This window comes from Anguilla anguilla, chromosome 3 (assembly GCF_013347855.1).
Source record: "Anguilla anguilla isolate fAngAng1 chromosome 3, fAngAng1.pri, whole genome shotgun sequence".
NCBI lineage: Eukaryota > Metazoa > Chordata > Actinopteri > Anguilliformes > Anguillidae > Anguilla > Anguilla anguilla.
The window spans coordinates 41,854,204-41,872,557 of record NC_049203.1 but is presented as its reverse complement, the minus strand read 5'-3'; the positions used below and the strand labels follow the sequence as shown (position 1 = coordinate 41,872,557).

Below are 18,354 nucleotides of genomic sequence, written 5' to 3'. Positions count from 1 at the left end.
TTGGTATGGACCATCTTTGTACTAGTGATGAATCAAAAAAAGGTTCAATGGCGAGCCAGTCAAATTGACCCCTTTGGTCACGTCCATTAAAATCACTGAAATTTCAGCCATAGTCTTTGGCCTTGAAACACATTCTGAATACAAGCCCCTTTCCTTCTGAACAAGACAACTTGAACAGTGTTGATAGTTTGAGATGGTATGGCTCCTATAAAAAATTGAATATTTATCATTGTTGGCATCTGAAAAAATAATACTCTCATGAAGCATAAGTCTGATCAAGATGCCATTTGTGCAAGATCTATCCATCATCTATACCCACGTATCCTGGTCAGGGTCGTGGGGAGTGCTGGAGCCTATCCCAGCATGCACTGGGCGAGAGGCAGGAATACACTGGACAGGTCAGTAATCTTATCGCGGAGCACACACACCATTCACTTGCGCACTATGGGCAATTTAGAGTCTCATTAGTTTAGGATTAGGACTGTGGGAGGGCACGAGAACACACAAATGGGAGAAGATGCAAACCCAAACCTAACTCTTTGTTCAAAGTTAGCAAAATGACAGCCAATCATATTTCAGAAAAAAAAAATTTATATACAGTGCTGTGTGACCACACCAATTCTTGGTCTGATTAATTGCAGATTTGGTCTTCAGTTGTGAAATGTGTTGTAAATCAAAGGACATGTCATTCTGAACAAGGCAATACTTGAATTGTGTCAATAGCATGAACTAGACCTATATGGCTGCCAGTAGGGTTTTGATACTCAGCATTCATGTTGTGGGGCATTCAGGGTTGTGGCTTGCTTGGCTTTAAGGTATAAATCCTTGACAGTTCATGGTGTTGTTAGATGGACGTGGTTGACTTGCAACAAGGCAATACTTAAATGGTGTTGATTGCTTGGAAACCACGACCGCTATAAAAACGGAATATTCAGCATGTTTGGCCATTGTTCCATTTGAAAAAATAATGCTTGTAGATTTTCTTCTAATGAAGCATAAATCTGATCATATGACATTTGGATCATGGACTCTGTGTTGAACGAGCGTGGACATGGTTGAGTGCAGCGTCACTTCACCTGGTTTCTGGGTATGATTTGGTTGCTGATTGTGTCACTGTTTCTGATTACAGAGCTTAGCAGCACACACAAATTGTCACACCTGTGATCAGGTGGGTGACCTGTCAGTCTGGCTCTGTGACTGCAGGATCTTTTACTTTGCGGGAGAGGTTCTCAACCTGAATTGCCCCAGCTGCATGTATGTAAAAATGTAAAGTATACTGAACAGACATATAAGTGCAACATAAACTTTTAGTCCCAAGTTTCATGAGATGAAGTAAAAGATCCCAGAATTTTTCAGTGTGTGCAAAAAGCTAATTTCTCTTAAATTTTGTCTGCAGATTTGTTTAATGTCCTGTTAGTTAGCATTTCTCCATTGCCATTTTGTCCAACCACCTGACAGGTGTGGCACACAGCAATGTCACAGGTGTCTCATGTTTTGAGGGAGCATGCAATTGGCTGACTGCAGGAATGTCCACCAGTGTGGTTGCCAGAGAATTAAATGTTCTTTACTCTACCATAAGCCACCTCCAACATTGTTGGTGGTACAACCACAGCCCACATGTAACCACAACAGCCCAGGCCATCCACATTTGGCTTTTTCACCTGCAGAATCATCTGAGACCAACCACTCAAACAGCTGATGAAACTGTTGGTTTGTACAAGCAAAGAATTTCTGCACAAACTCTCAGAAACCAGTTCAGGGGAGCACAAATGTTCATGTTCGTCGTCCTTACCACGATCCTGACTTCACTGCAGTTCGGCGCTGTAACTGGCATGAGTGGCCAAATGCTCACCTTCGATGACCATTGACACACTGGAGAAGTGTCCTCTTCACAGATCAGTCCCTGTTTCATATGTATGGGGCAGATGGAGGACAGTGTGCATGGCATAATGTGGGTGAGCGGTTTGCTGATGTCATTGTTGTGAACAGAGTGCCCCATGGTGGCGGTGGGGTTATGGTATGGGCAGGCATATGCTACGGGCAATGAACACAAGTGCATTTTATCAATGCCAGTTCAAATGCACAGAGATACTGTGATGTGGTACTGAGGCCCAATGTCGTGCCATTCATCCACCACCATCACCTCATGTTTAAGCATTATAATATGTTTCAAGGAGCTGTACACTTCCTGGAAGCTGAAAACATCCCTGTTTCCCCATTGCCTGTATGCTCACCTGCCATGTCACCTACTGAGCATGTCTGGGATGCTCTGGATTGGCGTGTACAACAGCACATTCCAGATCCCACCAATATTCAGCAACTTCGTACGATCATTGAGGAGGAGTGGGACATTATTCCAGTCCACAGGCCACACTCAACAACCTGATATGCTCTGTGCAAAGGAGATGTGTTGCTCAGCATGAGGAAAATGGTGCTCACACCAGATACTGACTGGTTTTCTGGTCCATGTTTCTACTTTTTTAAGGTATCTGTAAGTCATGTCAAATCCATAGATTGCCTCATTTATTTCACTTGACTGACTTCTTATTTGAACTGTAACTCTGAACTTTAAAATCCACTGAAATTGTTGCTTGTTGCATTTGTATTTTTGTTTGGTGTATATCCAAAGCAGAAGTAACTGTCTGTTTAGCATGTGAACCATAGTGAGACTAAACAAAAAGATGGTGGGGGTTGGATCTGTGTTGCTTCTCCTGTGCTTGTTTTGCAAAGTTTAGTTGTTAGTTAAGTGTGAGCTCGTGAATGTCGGCTGCTAAAGGCTTTTTTCCCCTTTCTCCCAACAACTGCCAGTGTAGTCCAAACAATCCTGTTTTCACAACGCAGGAGACCTTTTATCTAGCTTTTGGAGCCATGTTCAATCTAGTATCCACCTGCGCTTGTGCCACTAACCTTCCCTTTCACACTGCTGTTCCTAGCAGGTAACATTGTGGCCACCAAGTCTTCCTTTTTAGCCTCTTTTCCCCGTTGCTATGGTGACTGCGTGAGGCACAGATCTTGATGTGGTATAATCAGTAAGGGACTGGGCCTGTAACTGCAGTTTCAGATTTGATTCCCAGGTGGCTTTGAGCAAGGCACTTAACCTGAACTGCCTCAGTAAATATCCAGCTGTTTAAATGGATTGAAAGTACGCTGTGTAACTCTGGACTAGAGCGTCTGCTAAATGGCTAAAATGCAAAGAGTGAAATGATTTTCCTGTTCAAGTGGGTGAATTTCTGACTGCTTACTGCCTCAGAAATCTGGTCACGATAAATCTGAGAGCTCCCCAATCCTGCATATCCTCTCTTCGCAACAGGAGGAGAACCCCTTTTCTCACCAAAGAGGCAGCTCCACTATTGGCTGATGTCTTTGTAATTTCTCATCTGGACTACAACAGTGGCTTACTTGTTGGCTTACTTGCCTATCAGTGCAGTGCAACTAGTCTAGATGCTCCTGGTCACCTGGTCCATGCCACATCTTACGTCCCCTCACTGGTTTACACTGTCAGTGCGCAAGCAAAAAGTCACTTGCATTGGCATACCAAGCTGTGAGAGCTACTGGCTCAGCTGGAAAAAGGAGACCAAGCAGAGAGCTCGGCCTCCTTTTGCTGGCCAGCTGTCCTCTCTCTTTGGGCAACCAGCAGCTGCTCCTTGTGGCCCCAACTCTTCTCCGCCCTTGTTCAGTGCCAGACTCACTGGCTGTTTTCTGCAGGTGTCCAAAAACCCACCTTTACAGACTGCACCTCAGTTCATTTTTTTAATAAAAAAACTCTTTTAGAATTCTTGTGGCATGCATTTAACTGATTCGATTGTAGTTTCACCTATCTCTAGCTCTAGTGGTTATTTGCTTACCATGTGAAATGTGACTTTTGTAGGTTGGATTTAATGCGGCATGCACACTTACCATTCTGAACACAACTTACAAACTTAAAGGCTAAAACTGTGCCAGCTACCTGAAATGTAAGTCATGTTGGGTGCCTTCATTTGAATTGTGTTGCGTGTTCATTTAGAGATTGCAGTATAGTGAGTTGCATTGATACAGCTGCTACTTCATGGTTGCCACCAGTACATAGGCCATTTGAAAGGTTGCCTTGCTGCCAGGATGGAATGCGTCTGCCAGTTTGCCCGATTTTCCACCCTAAACATTGCCCCTCCCTCTCTCTCCATCTCTGCAGGTTTGTGAATGGATGGTGTGAGCTACTCTTGAGGACGAGCTGCAGGATTGGAGACTGGGAGGCTGCGGTGGTTTGTGAAACTGCTCTAGAACACACAGGCTCGCTTTGTCTGCTGGGGAGGGGTCAGAGGTCACGGCCCAGGGGACCTTTGGGCAGGCGCTCCTGATGAGGAACAGCCCGAGAGCCCTGTGACACCTGGGGGCATTCAAGGTACCTGTAATGCACAGACGCACCACACACACACACACACACGCATGCTGCCTGACACGCACACCATGAGGACACATCACACACACACAGACACACAAACGCGTACATACTGTTTGACACGCGCCCCATTCACTCACGCACACATGCGCACACACATGCACCTTACCCTTCTGTATGGTACTAACTGTGCATGAAGGATAGAACAGCCATGACTGTGCTTGTTGTATTCTAAGAGTCTGTAGATAAATGTGTGCAGAGGCTTGAAAGAGAGAGCCCAGAACTGAACCTTTGCCACTGTTGAGTGCTAGAAGGCCAAAGCCTGTCTGTCTGCCAGACATCAGCCCCAAAGGGATTTCTGTGAACGACAGCAGAGAAATTGGCCCAAAAAATCCCACTAATGCCCTTAATTTGATCAGTTTGCCGCTGATATAAATAATTAGGAAGTATTTATGCTGCACTGCTTTTTTTCTGAGTGGAGAATTGGGGGAGGTATTTGTGCCTGTGTGTGCGAGCTTGAGTGTATGTGTTTGTGCGTGTGTGTGTGTGTGTGTGTTGGTGTAGGGAGTCGGTCATAGTGCATATGAGACTATAGAGGAAATGGTGAAGGAATCCATGCATGCAAGAGATGTTGTGCAAGTTGCTCTGAATAACAGCATCTCCTAAGTGCCCGTAATAAGTGGGGCTGTGTATTTTTTGAGCGAGTGGTGTTATTGGGATGTGTGTGTTTGGAGTGTGTGGTGTTGCTGAGCTGTGTGTCTGTTTGGACTGAGTGGTGTTACTGGGCTGTGTGTGTGTTTGGACTGAGTGGTGTTGCTGGGCTGTGTGTGTGTTTTGAGTGAGTGGTGCTCCTGGGCTGTGTGTGTGTTTGGAGTGAGTGGTGCTACTGGGCTGTGTGTGTGTTTGGAGTGAGTGGTGCTACTGGGCTGTGTGTGTGTTTGGAGTGAGTGGTGTTACTGGGCTTTGTGTGTGTTTGGAGTGAGTGGTGCTACTGGGCTGTGTGTGTGTTTGGAGTGAGTGGTGCTACTGGGCTGTGTGTGTGTTTGGAGTGAGTGGTGCTACTGGGCTGTGTGTGTGTTTGGACTGAGTGGTGTTGCTGGGCTGTGTGTGTGTTTGGACTGAGTGGTGTTGCTGGGCTGTGTGTGTGTTTTGAGTGAGTGGTGCTACTGGGCTGTGTGTGTTTGGAGTGAGTGGTGCTACTGGGCTGTGTGTGTGTTTGGACTGAGTGGTGTTGCTGGGCTGTGTGTGTGTTTGGAGTGAGTGGTGCTACTGGGCTGTGTGTGTGTTTGGAGTGAGTGGTGCTACTGGGCACATAGCAGGCTGTCATGCATGTAGCAGTAAGATGCTGGCTTGGCAGTAGCTGACTCCTGCTGTGCTGGTGCTTGTCTAGTATACAGAGGAAAGTTGATGCGCAGTCAGGACTCCTGTTCCGCACCCCTAAACCTTCAGGCCCCTTGGTCTCAGCTTCCCTCACCACCTGTGTTTCCACAGCAACAGAATATTCCCTTTGATTCAGGGTCTTTGGACCTGCTTCTGTGTGCATGGGCGTCCTAGGATGATTGTGTGTGCATGTGTTTTTACGTGCTTGGGATGGTACGTTGTTAATTCATCTGAGTGAGCGTGAGCCTGAGTGTGAGTGTGTGAGTGTATGTGTGTGAGCATGTGTGTGAGCGTGCGTGCGTGTGTGTGTGTGTGTGTGTGAGCGTGTGCGTGAGCGTGTGTGTGTGTGTGTGTGTGTGTGAGCGTGCGTGTGTGTGTGTGTGTGTGAGTGAGAGAGTGTGTGTGAGAATGTGAGCGAGAGAGAGAATGTGAGTCAGGCACTTATTTGCTTTGCTTCACCGGGACAGCGGTTGTCTGCAAAACTGTGGGAGGGGGGAGGAAGAGGTGGTCCCCAGTGCACATGCTCCACTCGCTATGCAGTACTGGCAAGTACATGCACAGCTCTGTTAGAATGATTGCATTGAGTTTGTTGCGGTATAAGTCTGTTGTAATGTAGTGCGGTGGTGTTGTGTGTATATTTGGGAAAGTGCAGTTTTGGGAAATGAGCATGAAAAGATGAGCCTTTTTTCCCCCTGACGCCAGATAATTAACAGTTTGTACCCAGCCAGGGGTGCAGGAACACAATAGGGGGTGGTTTAGCGTGTGACACTCCCAACATGTTGATGCACCCCCCTGAAGTGTCACGTGACCAGCCCCAACACATTGCACATTGGACGACATCCGGTTTGGTCGCACTTTTGTGTTTGGAGCTTCCCGGGTGAGCCCTCATAACTCTTAACGACATGCCCTAGCCTGTGACTGGAAGGGAGAAAATTCAGGCTTGTGTAGCTTCTGTCTGTTCAAGTGCTTTTGGGAGCAGTCGGGGGTGGGGTGAGGAGTGAGAGCGGACTTCTGCTCTTCCCAAGAAAATCCAGCTCATGTGCGTTTTTTTTTCTCTGGCTTCAGATATTCCAGATTTTGTCCAAAAATCACAACACAGCAAATTTTGTTCTGTGGTTCTAAAGTTATGGATGTTTGTGTGTGTCTGCGCTTGTGTGCCTCTGTGTGCATGTGTGTGTGTCTGTGTGTGTCTGCTTGTGTGAGTGTCTATGCTTTTGAGTCTCTGTGCGCATGTTTTTGTGTCTGTGTGTCTGTGTGTGTTCATGCGCATGCTTCTGTCCCTGAGTGAAAGTGTTATTAGTGTGTCTGCAGTCCCCTCAGCTGTTTGTTTTTCTCCATTTTTTGGCTGCACATTGAGCCAGCCCCAGCCCCAGCCCCAGCCCTAGCCCTAGCACCAGCCCCAGCCCTGCTCTGCTCTGTATGGTACCAGGCCCGGGGCGGGAGGGGTGAGCGTCCTGTGGATCAGACAGACGGGCTGGGCCTGCAGGGCACTGGTCCCGTTGCTCTCTGTTCAGTGCTTTCAGCCTGGCAGTGCGAGAGCTGGGGCACATGCTCAAAAAGAGGAGCGCGCCAACCGCTAATCACCACCAACACCCTCCTGCCTGTGCCCCGCTCTGACCACTGCTCTGACCCACAAACTGGCTATCTCAGCCCGATGGCCAAGGGTGACTGCGTGCGTGTGTGCGTGCGTGCGTGCATGTGCGTGTGTGCGCGTGAGTGCGTGCATGTGCGTGTGTGTGTGTGTGTGTGTGTGTGTGTGTGCGTGTGTGTGCGTGCGTGTGTGTGTGTGCACGCATGTGTGTGTGTGTGTGCGTGCACGCGCGCATGTGTGTGCGCGTGAGTGCGTGTGTGTGTGCGTGAGTGCGTGTGTGTGTGCGTGCGTGTTCATGTTCGTATGAGTGTGTCTGGACAGTTCTTTGGTTTTGTTCTTGGGGTGACTTGAGGCACTCTGATGGAACCAGAAAAAAATGTGAAAAATGCTTTCTTCACACAGGAAACCTTCTTACATTTTAAGATCATTTCAAAAAAATGAAATTGCATAACGGCTGAACTTGGAGAGCTGCCTTCTCTTCAATGCTGGGTACATTCCGTAGATGGATAATTATGTAAAGCCAATTACACTGTTGGTTTCTGTGTGGGAGGGCTATTTTTTCCACTTCTGTTTGTCCTTTTAGTTCACTTTGGTTCTTTTCTTATGTCATTCACCGTCAGGGACACTTCACTGAATGCAGAAATTGGAGAAATCGGCCTGAAGTGGCTACATGTGCAACGGTTCTACTTAAAAATGGATTTATACATGAATTTATAGGGTTACAAAGAACATTACTTTGATGTGACTATTTTGAAGTTTGATGTGATTATGGCTAACCATGCACAATGCTACACACTACAGGAAGTTTTGTGGGAAAAGTCATTGTTCTAAGTCCGTGGGGCCCATAGCCTGCTATCAAATCCGGATTGTACCAGCGGCAACTGTGGCTGGCGGCTCCTCAGGACAATGTGCAGTTGGCATTGCGGTCGCCCAGGGATGCGAGGGCTTTGGTGGGTCGGGATGCCAGCGCAAACTGCGCTCCAGCAATCCCAGCTGGTCAAATCGGGGGCCCGGACATTCGGCTGGTCGGGCTGCTCGCGAAGTGCTTTCCTCCAGCTCGTGTCTGGGTGAGCCCCGCACGCGTAACTGTGAAGCAGACCGAAGCAGAGCGAAGCAGACTGAAGCAGAGCGAAGCAGCGGCTGACATCACGTGCTTTGGAGGAGCGCACGCTCGTCTGCGCCCTCCTAAATTAATTGTGCAGGTTGCGGCAAAGACGGCCGAAGAATTCGATTTGGCACTTACGAATTGGGGAGAAAAAAGGGTGGGAAAGCATTTAGAAAAGTGGAAAAAAAAAAACATTCTAACCGATGCATAAACCAGTCCATCTGTCCAGGATGATCTGATCCACACATGGCAAAGCTGCCAGCAGTGTGTTCGGGGGCAGTTCTTACTTGTAGGTGACGAGTGCTGTTGGAATCTGGCTAAATATTTGTATTCTGTCCCAGAAGATGTAGCTGCCTGGTTCTTGCATTCAGCCTACAGTAGCTTTTTATGTGCAAAACCATTGTGATCATCCTTATTTTAAAAATGATCATAAAAGTTGAGACTGCAGGTAAACAAAATCTATGGAGAGTGCACACAATAGTCCATTGTGGAGGGGAAAATAATAGTTTGATCTTATTTTTCACATGGAGATGGGCAGGCACACGGCCCAGTGTTTCAGGAAATGTTATCTCAAAGGAGAGCTACTGTTGCATGTGCTTCTCATCTGTTTAGTTCATTCTATGAACACGCAAACTCTCTCACTCGTCCATAGGAATAGGTGCTATTCCAGGGTTTGGTAAAATTGTGGCTTTTATCATTTCAGCCAATGACATAGACGACTGGGTCAAAGTGGAGAGGCACTTATGAAGTCTTAAATGCTTTATAAAATGTTATGACTTGCCCTAAATGCTTTATAGCCAGTAATGACCAGTCCAAAAGGCATTATAGAGTGTTTGGATTCTGTTACAATGATGCTAAAGGGACCTGATCATGACCATGAACAGAAAATCTGTCTTTATATTGCCAGCAGTAGCACTGCAGTGGCCAGTTTAGACCCAAGTTTAAAAGATCGTCTCCATTAAGTAAAGTACTGGGAGTGTGTCTCTCTGGGTTTCTGTATGTTTTCTGTACAACTTTCCACCAATGGAGTCAGTTCCGTTTCATTGCTCTGCTTAATGCATCCTCGTTCTCGGTGTACTTGACAACTGATCTTTGGAGTGGGTTTGAATCCTTTCCAGGTTGAAGAGTATTTGGGAGAGGTGGTTATGGTCACTTGGGTAATACAGTTTAGTAGTGAGCACGGTGAGGATGTGGGTGAAAAGCACCGTTTTTTGCACTGTTCTCATTGAGCTTTTCAAAATCATTCCATGCAGCACTCTTCTGCAAGCTGACCATCTTTTAAACTGACAGTGAGATTAAAGTGGATGACAACAAGCCCCACCTGACTCCCATGTTACCTCAGCTGTTGATGATCTTTTATTTTAAAAGGTTTGAGAATTAAAATAAGAAAACAATTTTTGATTACTTAATTTAACATTCAACATGCATGCTCACGACTGACAATTTATGAATCGACAAATTGTTCGTCTCTCTAGTTTGGAGCCTGTTGTCAGGTAAATGTCTATATTGACATAATATCAAACCCAGTCGTTACTAGAGGTGTTAAAATACATTGATCTGGATCAGTTTATTGGAGCAAAGGGCAGCAATCCAATCCAATTGATACAACATGCAAAAATTGATCCGTATTGTGAAGAATCGTAGAAAAATACTTATTTATATGTCCATAATCCGTCTTACAACAGTTTGCCCTCTAGCAACACTGCCAACGTTGTTTGAATGGTTAGTGCTATTTTTTCTTCTTTGACGTGACGTCAATAATATTTTTAAGTGCTCTCAGCTTCATTTTCATTGTATATGTACATTGTAACATGATTGTGTTAGCTGGATCATATATATTGAGTGTTTCTGACAATATCAAATAAGTTTTGGTCCCATCTTAGCAAAATTTCTGGTTTTGCCAAATATCTAACCATTGCCTAAAGAATCAAAATCATATCTTATCGTTATGAAGCCTGAAGTTTGCAGCCCTAGTTGTTATGGAAATATGTCATCATGGGTGGGGCAACTAGGCTGCAGCTCAGGGCCAGTGGTGGGGTTAAAAATGTGATAACTGCAACGTTTTCTGGAGAAAGAAAAAAATCAAACCGCAGGATAATTGCTTGCCAAGGTTGCGTGGTGTAACCATTGCCAGATTAACTCTGGTGCTGAGCCCGTGCCAAACTCCTGTGCGTTTTGGAGCGGTGCAGCTATGCCAGCGCCCCCTGCCCCACCCCCTTTCCCCAAATCCAGTTCTGTGCCAGCGAGGGCACGCTCTTGTGCCAGGACGCTGAATGGAAAGGTTTTTAGTGGTGTGTCATTCTGTTGGAATTTTAAGCACAGTGGCAGTTTGGGGTAACATAGGGACAGGACCTAGCTCATGGTTTTTTGCACAGCGCTAATTTTAGCGTGCGGGCTGGAGAAGGCTGTGTGAGGGGTGGCGGCTCGGTTGTGGGGAATCGAGGCACCAGGTGCATTGAGGTATCTGGCGGAGAGGTGAGGGCGGAGGTGGCACTGCTCATTGGATTTTAAACAGAAGTGCTTGCGGGTTCAAAAGGGGTCTTGTTACATGGAACACAGCTTCTCTGCCTTTCCCTGCCCCATGCAGTCTCTCCCAATGTCTCAGAACATTTCTCTTCCCCGCCAGTCTTTCTCTCCCAATCAGAGCATTTCTCTTCCCCAGCCAGTCTTTTTCTCCCAATCAGAGCATTTCTCTTCCCCAGCCAGTCTTTTTCTCCCAATCAGAACATTTCTCTTCCCCAGCCAGTCTTTCTCTCCCAATCAGAGCATTTCTCTTCCCCAGCCAGTCTCTCCTCACTGTCAGAGCATTTCTAAGCCCCAGTCAGTCTCTCTCTCCCCCAATCAGAGCATTTCTAAGCCCCAGTCAGTCTCTCTCTCCCCCAATCAGAGCAGTTCTAAGCCCCTGTCAGTCTCTCTCTCCCCCAATCAGAGCAGTTCTAAACCCCAGTCAGTCTCTCTCTCCCCCAATCAGAGCAGTTCTAAGCCCCAGTCGAACTCTCTCTCCCCCAATCAGAGCATCCTCCTCCCCCTGGTTTTCCATTGGGTTTGCTGTTGTTGATTGGTTTGGTGAGTCAGGCCTCATGACAGCTTTACTTATTGGCCCTCATTGACACAAACACACACAAGACCTAAGGGCAGGACAGCTTGGAGATGCATTGGAGTGTTGGTCCTATGCGTGGTGAGCTGGTGGAATGGGTGCAGTTGTAGGTTGTACTGTATCAGTGAGCCCCCTGTGTCTAACTTAACCTAAGGTTGCCTGCACAGAGCTGTATGTTGTACTAATAGGTGTGGCCATAGAGCCTGGGTCCCCTGTACTGGCCTCACTTTCCATTTCTGCTGTTGGGGGAAATGCAGAGGCAGTTAAATAAGATGGCCTCTACAGATGCTTTGTGCATTTTGTCGGTTTGACTGGACAGTCTAAAAATGGGGTTCAGGCAGGGCAGCTGTGATTGTTATCTGAAGAGAGGAACTGTTCCCAGGGCAAGTGGTTGTTTGGATGAAGCAGCCCTTTGTCAGTCAACCTTGCAGTGAGCTTTGTGTGCCCAAGCCTGAACACTTTCCCTGGGTGTACTTTTCAGTTTATTGACTTTGCCCTGGGAAAACTTTAGTGTCAGTATTGTTATATTAGTATTTATTTTTCAAATGATACAATTTATTGATTATAGTTGCTTGGAAGCCGAGTGAGCTGAATGATATCGATAATTTATCCGAGACATCCTGAAGTGGCCTTTGGGGAAGACTAGAAATAAAAGGGGAATAAGTTCTTCCCATGGATCCCTGCTGCTCTTCCTTTGAGTGGATTCCCTGTAAATCTTCCCCGATTAGCCGTGTGTCATTTTCGCGTCTCGGATGAACAAAATCACTTACAAGTTTTACACAAGTTGAGTAAGAGCAACCCTTACCTTATTTTGTAACATGCAGGGAGACAAAAACAGGCTTGGGGGTCCTCCTCATCTATGCATTTTGGAAATCCCCAGATGTGAATCGCAGGAATATCCATAACCTTATCTCAACAAGGGTCCAGCAAACAAAATCCATCGCAGTTTTTAGTCCCAGAAATGTGAGAAACATTTATAGAATGTCCACTGTTTACTTAGCAATTCTGTGGAGAATTATCATTATCATTGTCTGTTTTGGTGTTGCATACATGTTGAGAGTACTGTGTATATAGGAAATGTTACTATATCTGGTCTCTAACAGTGCTAGCCAAGCAGTCCCTCTTTCTAACCAATGGAACCTCTCGTTTGCAAGCAATGACTCAACATGGAGAGCATAGCTTATCCCCAGTACACAGCCAGCCAGTGGAAGGGTATTATTATGGCTGAGAAGCATTTTAGCCTATGGAATTCTGCTTCTAATGGTGTTTAACAATGCAGAATACTCATTTTTTGTGATATTGTCATAAAATTTGAACTAGGATTTGTCCAGCATTGTAGCTATGACTCCATTGTGTTTCTAAGCTGACCATCTGTTTTCAATTTTTAAAAAATATTTTAGGTGAGAAAAAACGTTCACCGTGTTTGAGCTTCTTTTACTTTGCTTCGGTAATATTTAGAGTAATTCTGACTATTGGAAAATCTCCCGAGGGCTCAGCAGAGACCAGGATTATGCCTGCTGTCAAAATGGTTCAAGAATAGTAACCATTTTATGTTGCATATTTTATTTTCAGCCTCATGTTAAATAGGGGGAGTTGCATAAGGGGTTAATCAGTCAAGTTTAGGGTGTGGGGGGGGTGCCTTTTGTATCTGACTTGCCTTAGCAAATTAACTTGTGTGCCAATTAAATTTGATATGTATTTTTAAGTGTGTAACCCTGTGCTTGTTAAAAAGGCAAACCGGCACATTTCACATGCCAGTGTTGTGAACTTGTGAAAGTGAGGCTGTGTCGCAGCAGGTGCTCTCTCTCTCTCTCTCTCCCTCTCTCTCTCTCTGTCTCTCTCTCTCTCCCTCTCTCCCTCTCTCTCTCTCTCTCCCTCTCCCTCTCCCTCCCTCCATCCCCCCTCTCTCACTCTCTCTCTCTCTCTCTCTCTCTTTCTCTCACTCGGCTTGATTCAGGGAACTGCTTCTCCTCAAACATGATGAAATACTCGCCCATCCCCTCCCCCTCTGTGTTCTGTCTCTCAGACTGGCACAGCCGAGGGGCGACAAAGGGAGCTCAGAGCCCCTGAACTGTCCAGCCCATTCGGGGGATTTCCCACAATGCTTTGGGCTGTGGCCAAGGAAAATTTTGCACAGCATGGGTGAAGGAATGTGTGGGAGCAAGCAGAGTCGGGGGTGAAGAGAGAGAGAGCAAGGGGCAAACTGAAGGGGATCTCAAACTCTTAGAAATGGTTGTTATTGCGCCTTCAGCACTGTAATTTTTATTCCGCTCTCAATCACTCTGTACGGATTACTGTACATATTTCATGCAACAAAAAAAAAAACAATGAAATGTACTGCATCTGTAATGGTAAAAAAGCTATGAAATTGCAAATTCCTTGGATATCTGTATATTACGGAAAAACTCTTTCTTGCAAATGCTGCAGGAACATGTCTGCTTTGTATGGTGCAGCTCCTGGTATTCAACTGAGCAGTAGTGTTGAAGCTATATGAAGTCATCACTTCAGGCTTATATAAGTTTAGCTCTGGCTGGTAGGTAATATTTATAAAAACCATGAGAAATCGTCACCTGCCAGTGCCTGTCCTCCTTAAACTTAAAGCCGAACTGGCCATGCTCATTGGCCCAGAGGACTGCACTTTCCATGTACCTGAGAGTGAGACCACAGGTGTCTGATTGAGGCATCAATTCATTAGTAGGGTGTACTGAGTGCCAGGTAACAAATTCAGCTAGCTGGCTATATTAGAATTTATCTTAACGCTATTCATCTAGCTGATGAATCTAGCTGACACTAGCTCTCTCGGTAATGTTACATTTCCAATCGAAATACATACCATCCTCTTCCTCCTGCCTTGCAAACTAACCTAGCTGACACTCTTCGCTAGCGAGCCAATTATAGCTGAAACTATACTATAACTTTCTGGATTATTTCACGTCAATGGCTTGATTGTTAATTAGCTAACTATGACTGTTAGCGAGCAAGGTAGAATACAGAAATATTATGTAATTGTTTAAAGCTTTCAGAAAACTGCATTTACAGTTTCATCACGCACTTCAAGTCTTTTCGAACAACCATCAAGAACAATATTTTGTTTTTTTATAGAAAAAATCTGGTTTGTATTCATAGCTTTGTTTGCATAAAATTGTGATGTCAGTGGATGAGAGGTTGACGTAAGCCCGCTATCAAGAGCGCCAGGCTGGCATCCGGTTGATGGAAATACCTTGCGGAAAAAGCTTCTGATCAGCACCAATTTGAGGTGCAGTGAAAAAAAACGCCCTGGAGAATTATTTCCATGAGCAGGGACTGATAACTATTTTTGTTTCTCCTCCAGAGGGCACCACGGTCATATGGATTGCAAGGCAAGGCACAAATGGCCATGGAGGTAGTTATTTTTAAAAGGGCGTTAAGGCCAAAATGTAGGGCATCCATGGCAATGGCTATATGGCTGCTGTGTAATTCGAGCCCTGGCTGGCAAGGTCAGGATGTGATTCTGAACTGCTTGCACAAGGTGCACTGCACAGTACTGTGTGTTTTAAAATGAATGACAGGATCTTGTTAACATTCTCAACTGCGGTGGAATGAAGGCGATAGCATTATCAGTGTAAACTCAGTAATGCTCGACTGGTCCAACCTAGATGTGCTGGCTTCCTGTAAGATGGTGTGTGTGTTTGGGGGGGGGGGGGGGGGGGGGGGGGGGGGGGGGGGTGAGTTGAGTTTTGGCATGAATCTGGGCTCAGGTCTCCCTCTCTGAGACTCTTGGGTTTACCAGGAGAGAAAAGAACCTGATTGGATATATACTGTACAGTCTAAGTATTTGGTCAGTGACACAATTTCTGTTCTTTTGGCTCTGTAGTCCAGTACATTGAAATGAAGTGGTAAATATCAGGATGAAGTGCAGACGGTCAGCTTTAATTTGAAGGTATTTCCTTCCATATCAGGTGATCTGTGTAGAAATTATTGCCCTATTTTTACATAGTCCTCCCATTATCGGGGACCAAAAGTGATTGGACTCTTGGCTGATCAGCTGTTTCTTGGCCAGCTATGTGTTGTTGCATCATTAGTGCATACACAAGGAACCTAACAAGGTCTAGAGTTGATTCTAGGTGTGGCCTTTACATTTGGAGACTGTTGCTGTTGTCTCTGAATATAAGGACCAAAGAAGTGTCAATACCGGTAAAGCATTGCCATCATGAGGCTGAAAAAACAGAATAAGTCGATCAGAGGCATAGCCAAAACATTGGGTATGTCACAATCAACTGGTTGATATATTGATAAGAAGCAAGTACGCATTGGTCAGCTCAGCAGTAGCCAACAACCTGGCAGCCCACAGAAGGCCACGGTGGTAGATGACTGAAGAATACTTTCATTTGCAAAGAAAAACCAATTTCCAACCATCAAATAGATTACAAACACTCCAGGATATAGGCATAGATGTTTCAAGGACTACCATAAAGAGAAGACTATGCCAGCATAACCTCAGAGGGTTCATCGCAAGATGCAACTTCTAGTAAACCACTAAGTCAATAACCTGACCTGAATCCAATTGAACATGTGTTTCTCTCGCTGAAGACAAGACAGAAGGCAAATGAAACAAACAGGAACTGAGTATGGCTGCAGTACAGACCTGGCAGAGCATCACCAGGGAAAATATTCAGCATCTGGTGATGTCTGTGGGTTGCAAACTTCAGGCAGTCATTGAATACAAAGGATTTGCATCCAAGTACTAAATGTGACTTCTAAGATTGTTCATTTGTCCAATTACTTTTGGTCCTTTAAAATGGGGGGACTATGTAATTCCTCCACGGATCATTCGATATGGATGTAAATACCCTTAAATTAAATGACCAGTCTGCACTTTAACCTCATATCCATTGGTTCATTTCACATCCAGTGGGCTGGATTACAGAGCCAAAACTAAAATTGTCACTGTACCAATACTTTTGCATTTAACTGTATACCAAAATACACAGACCCATGTCTAAGGTGCATAGTGGGAGTAGTGGATTTTTGTTGCCTTTTGTACTCAGTTGGCATAACTGTGTGTGTCACTGCTGGCTATGGAGAATGCCAAAATGACCATGGTGGTGCCATGTAACCTCAGATAATGCAGCATTATTTTGATTTAATCTTACTCTGCAGTCACAACAAACATTTTATTTAGATGAAAAGACCACTTCATCTTCACACACACACGCACACACACACGCATGCACGCATGCACACGTGCGCTCACATGCTTGGTGAAGACCTGGCCAGTCAAAACATTCTCTTTGTTGTGCAGCCAATAAATGTAGCCTTGGTTAGCCTGTGTGTTGTATATTTGACCTTTTGTGATGCCCATAGCACCTTTTTTTAGATGGATGTCAAATGAGCAGGGTTGTATGTAACTGCTTTTGGGTCTGATTAGGATTGCCTCGGTTTTGTGTGACCCCTTATGTGGCAGTCTGTGTTTTATGGGTATGTAGCAGTGTGTGTGTGTTCCAGTCTTGCCTTATGTGGTACAGTTCATAGTGTTTCATTCAATAAAATGCAGTGCAGACTGGGTTTGTGATGCTGTGAGGTTGATTGTTTGTGAAGATGGGTTGTGTGTGTTGTTATCTGATCCTTAGTGTGGAGTGCAGTGTGTTGTGGTTTTATTCACATTGTGTAATGCAGTGTGTTGTGGTTTTATTCACATTGTGTAATGCAGTGTGTCGTGGTTTTATTCAGTGTGTAATGCAGTGTGTTGTGGTTTTATTCAGTGTGTAATGCAGTGTGTTGTGGTTTTATTCACATTGTGTAATGCAGTGTGTCGTGGTTTTATTCAGTGTGTAATGCAGTGTGTTGTGGTTTTATTCACAGTGTGTAATGCAGTGTGTTGTGGTTTTACTCACAGTGTGTAATGCAGTGTGTCGTGGCTTTATTCAGTGTGTAATGCAGTGTGTTGTGGTTTTATTCACAGTGTCTAGTACAATGTGTTGTGGTTTTATTCAGTGTGAAACCGTATTGTAGTTTGACTCCTTGTCCAATTTGCAGTGCGTAACGGTGGGTTTTGGCATTATGCACACTGCATTACACAGTGCCTTGATTCTTTGTGTGTAATGCTGTGTTTTTCTCTCTTCGCCCCTGCAGATTCCAGAGTTTGGTCTGCGTGTCCAGTTGCTGTGCTGAAGAAGATATGGCGACAGCTATATCGTGACACAGAGGGACATGGTGAGTACCTGGGCTAATGCTGCGAGGAGGCGGTTTGCAGGGGCACAGGACTACTTGTCACCCCAGCAGGTGCTTATCTTGATGAAATGGGACATGGCCTAGTTTTGATATCGGGTGCATAGGCAAGTGATCACTCCCCATTTGACTTGCATAGGCAAGTCAAATGGGGAGTGATATAGTTTTGACATGCAGGTGCATAGGCAGGTGAACGTAGTGAATGGTGTGGGTTTTGATATCAGATGCATAGGCAGGTGAAAATGGTGAATGATGTAGTTTTGATATCAGGTGCATAAGCAGGTGAAATGGTGAATGGTGTAGTTTTGATATCAGGTGCATAAGCAAGTGAAATGGTGAATGGTGTAGTTTTGATATCAGGTGCATAAGCAGGTGAAATGGTGAATAGTGTTGAGCGGTAGAGCAACTTTTTGCATGTGGTCCAATGAGGTTGTCAATCTCCTCAGTCTGTTGCACAGTAACTGGAGCAATAATAGCTTCTTATTGATGAATAATGAAAGGTTCTCTGCCATGAATCACAGAGGTTCCACTCTTTGGTTTGCCTCTCCTTCTTAGCTGCATCAGTTAGAGCATATTTCTGTGCTGGTCACCATTTTAAT

General features: G+C 45.2%; 1 protein-coding gene across 4 annotated transcripts in view; it reads left to right on the top strand.

Moving 5' to 3' along the window:
• Positions 1-18,354, top strand: part of bcl9 (BCL9 transcription coactivator) — a 123,909-nt gene that overhangs the window by 69,481 nt on the left and 36,074 nt on the right. For all 4 annotated transcript variants that reach the window (XM_035409223.1, XM_035409224.1, XM_035409225.1 and 1 more), the window contains 2 exons: positions 4,169-4,378; positions 17,660-17,740. The gene's annotated coding sequence lies outside the window, so the exon portion shown is untranslated. The remainder of the gene's footprint in view (positions 1-4,168; positions 4,379-17,659; positions 17,741-18,354) is intronic.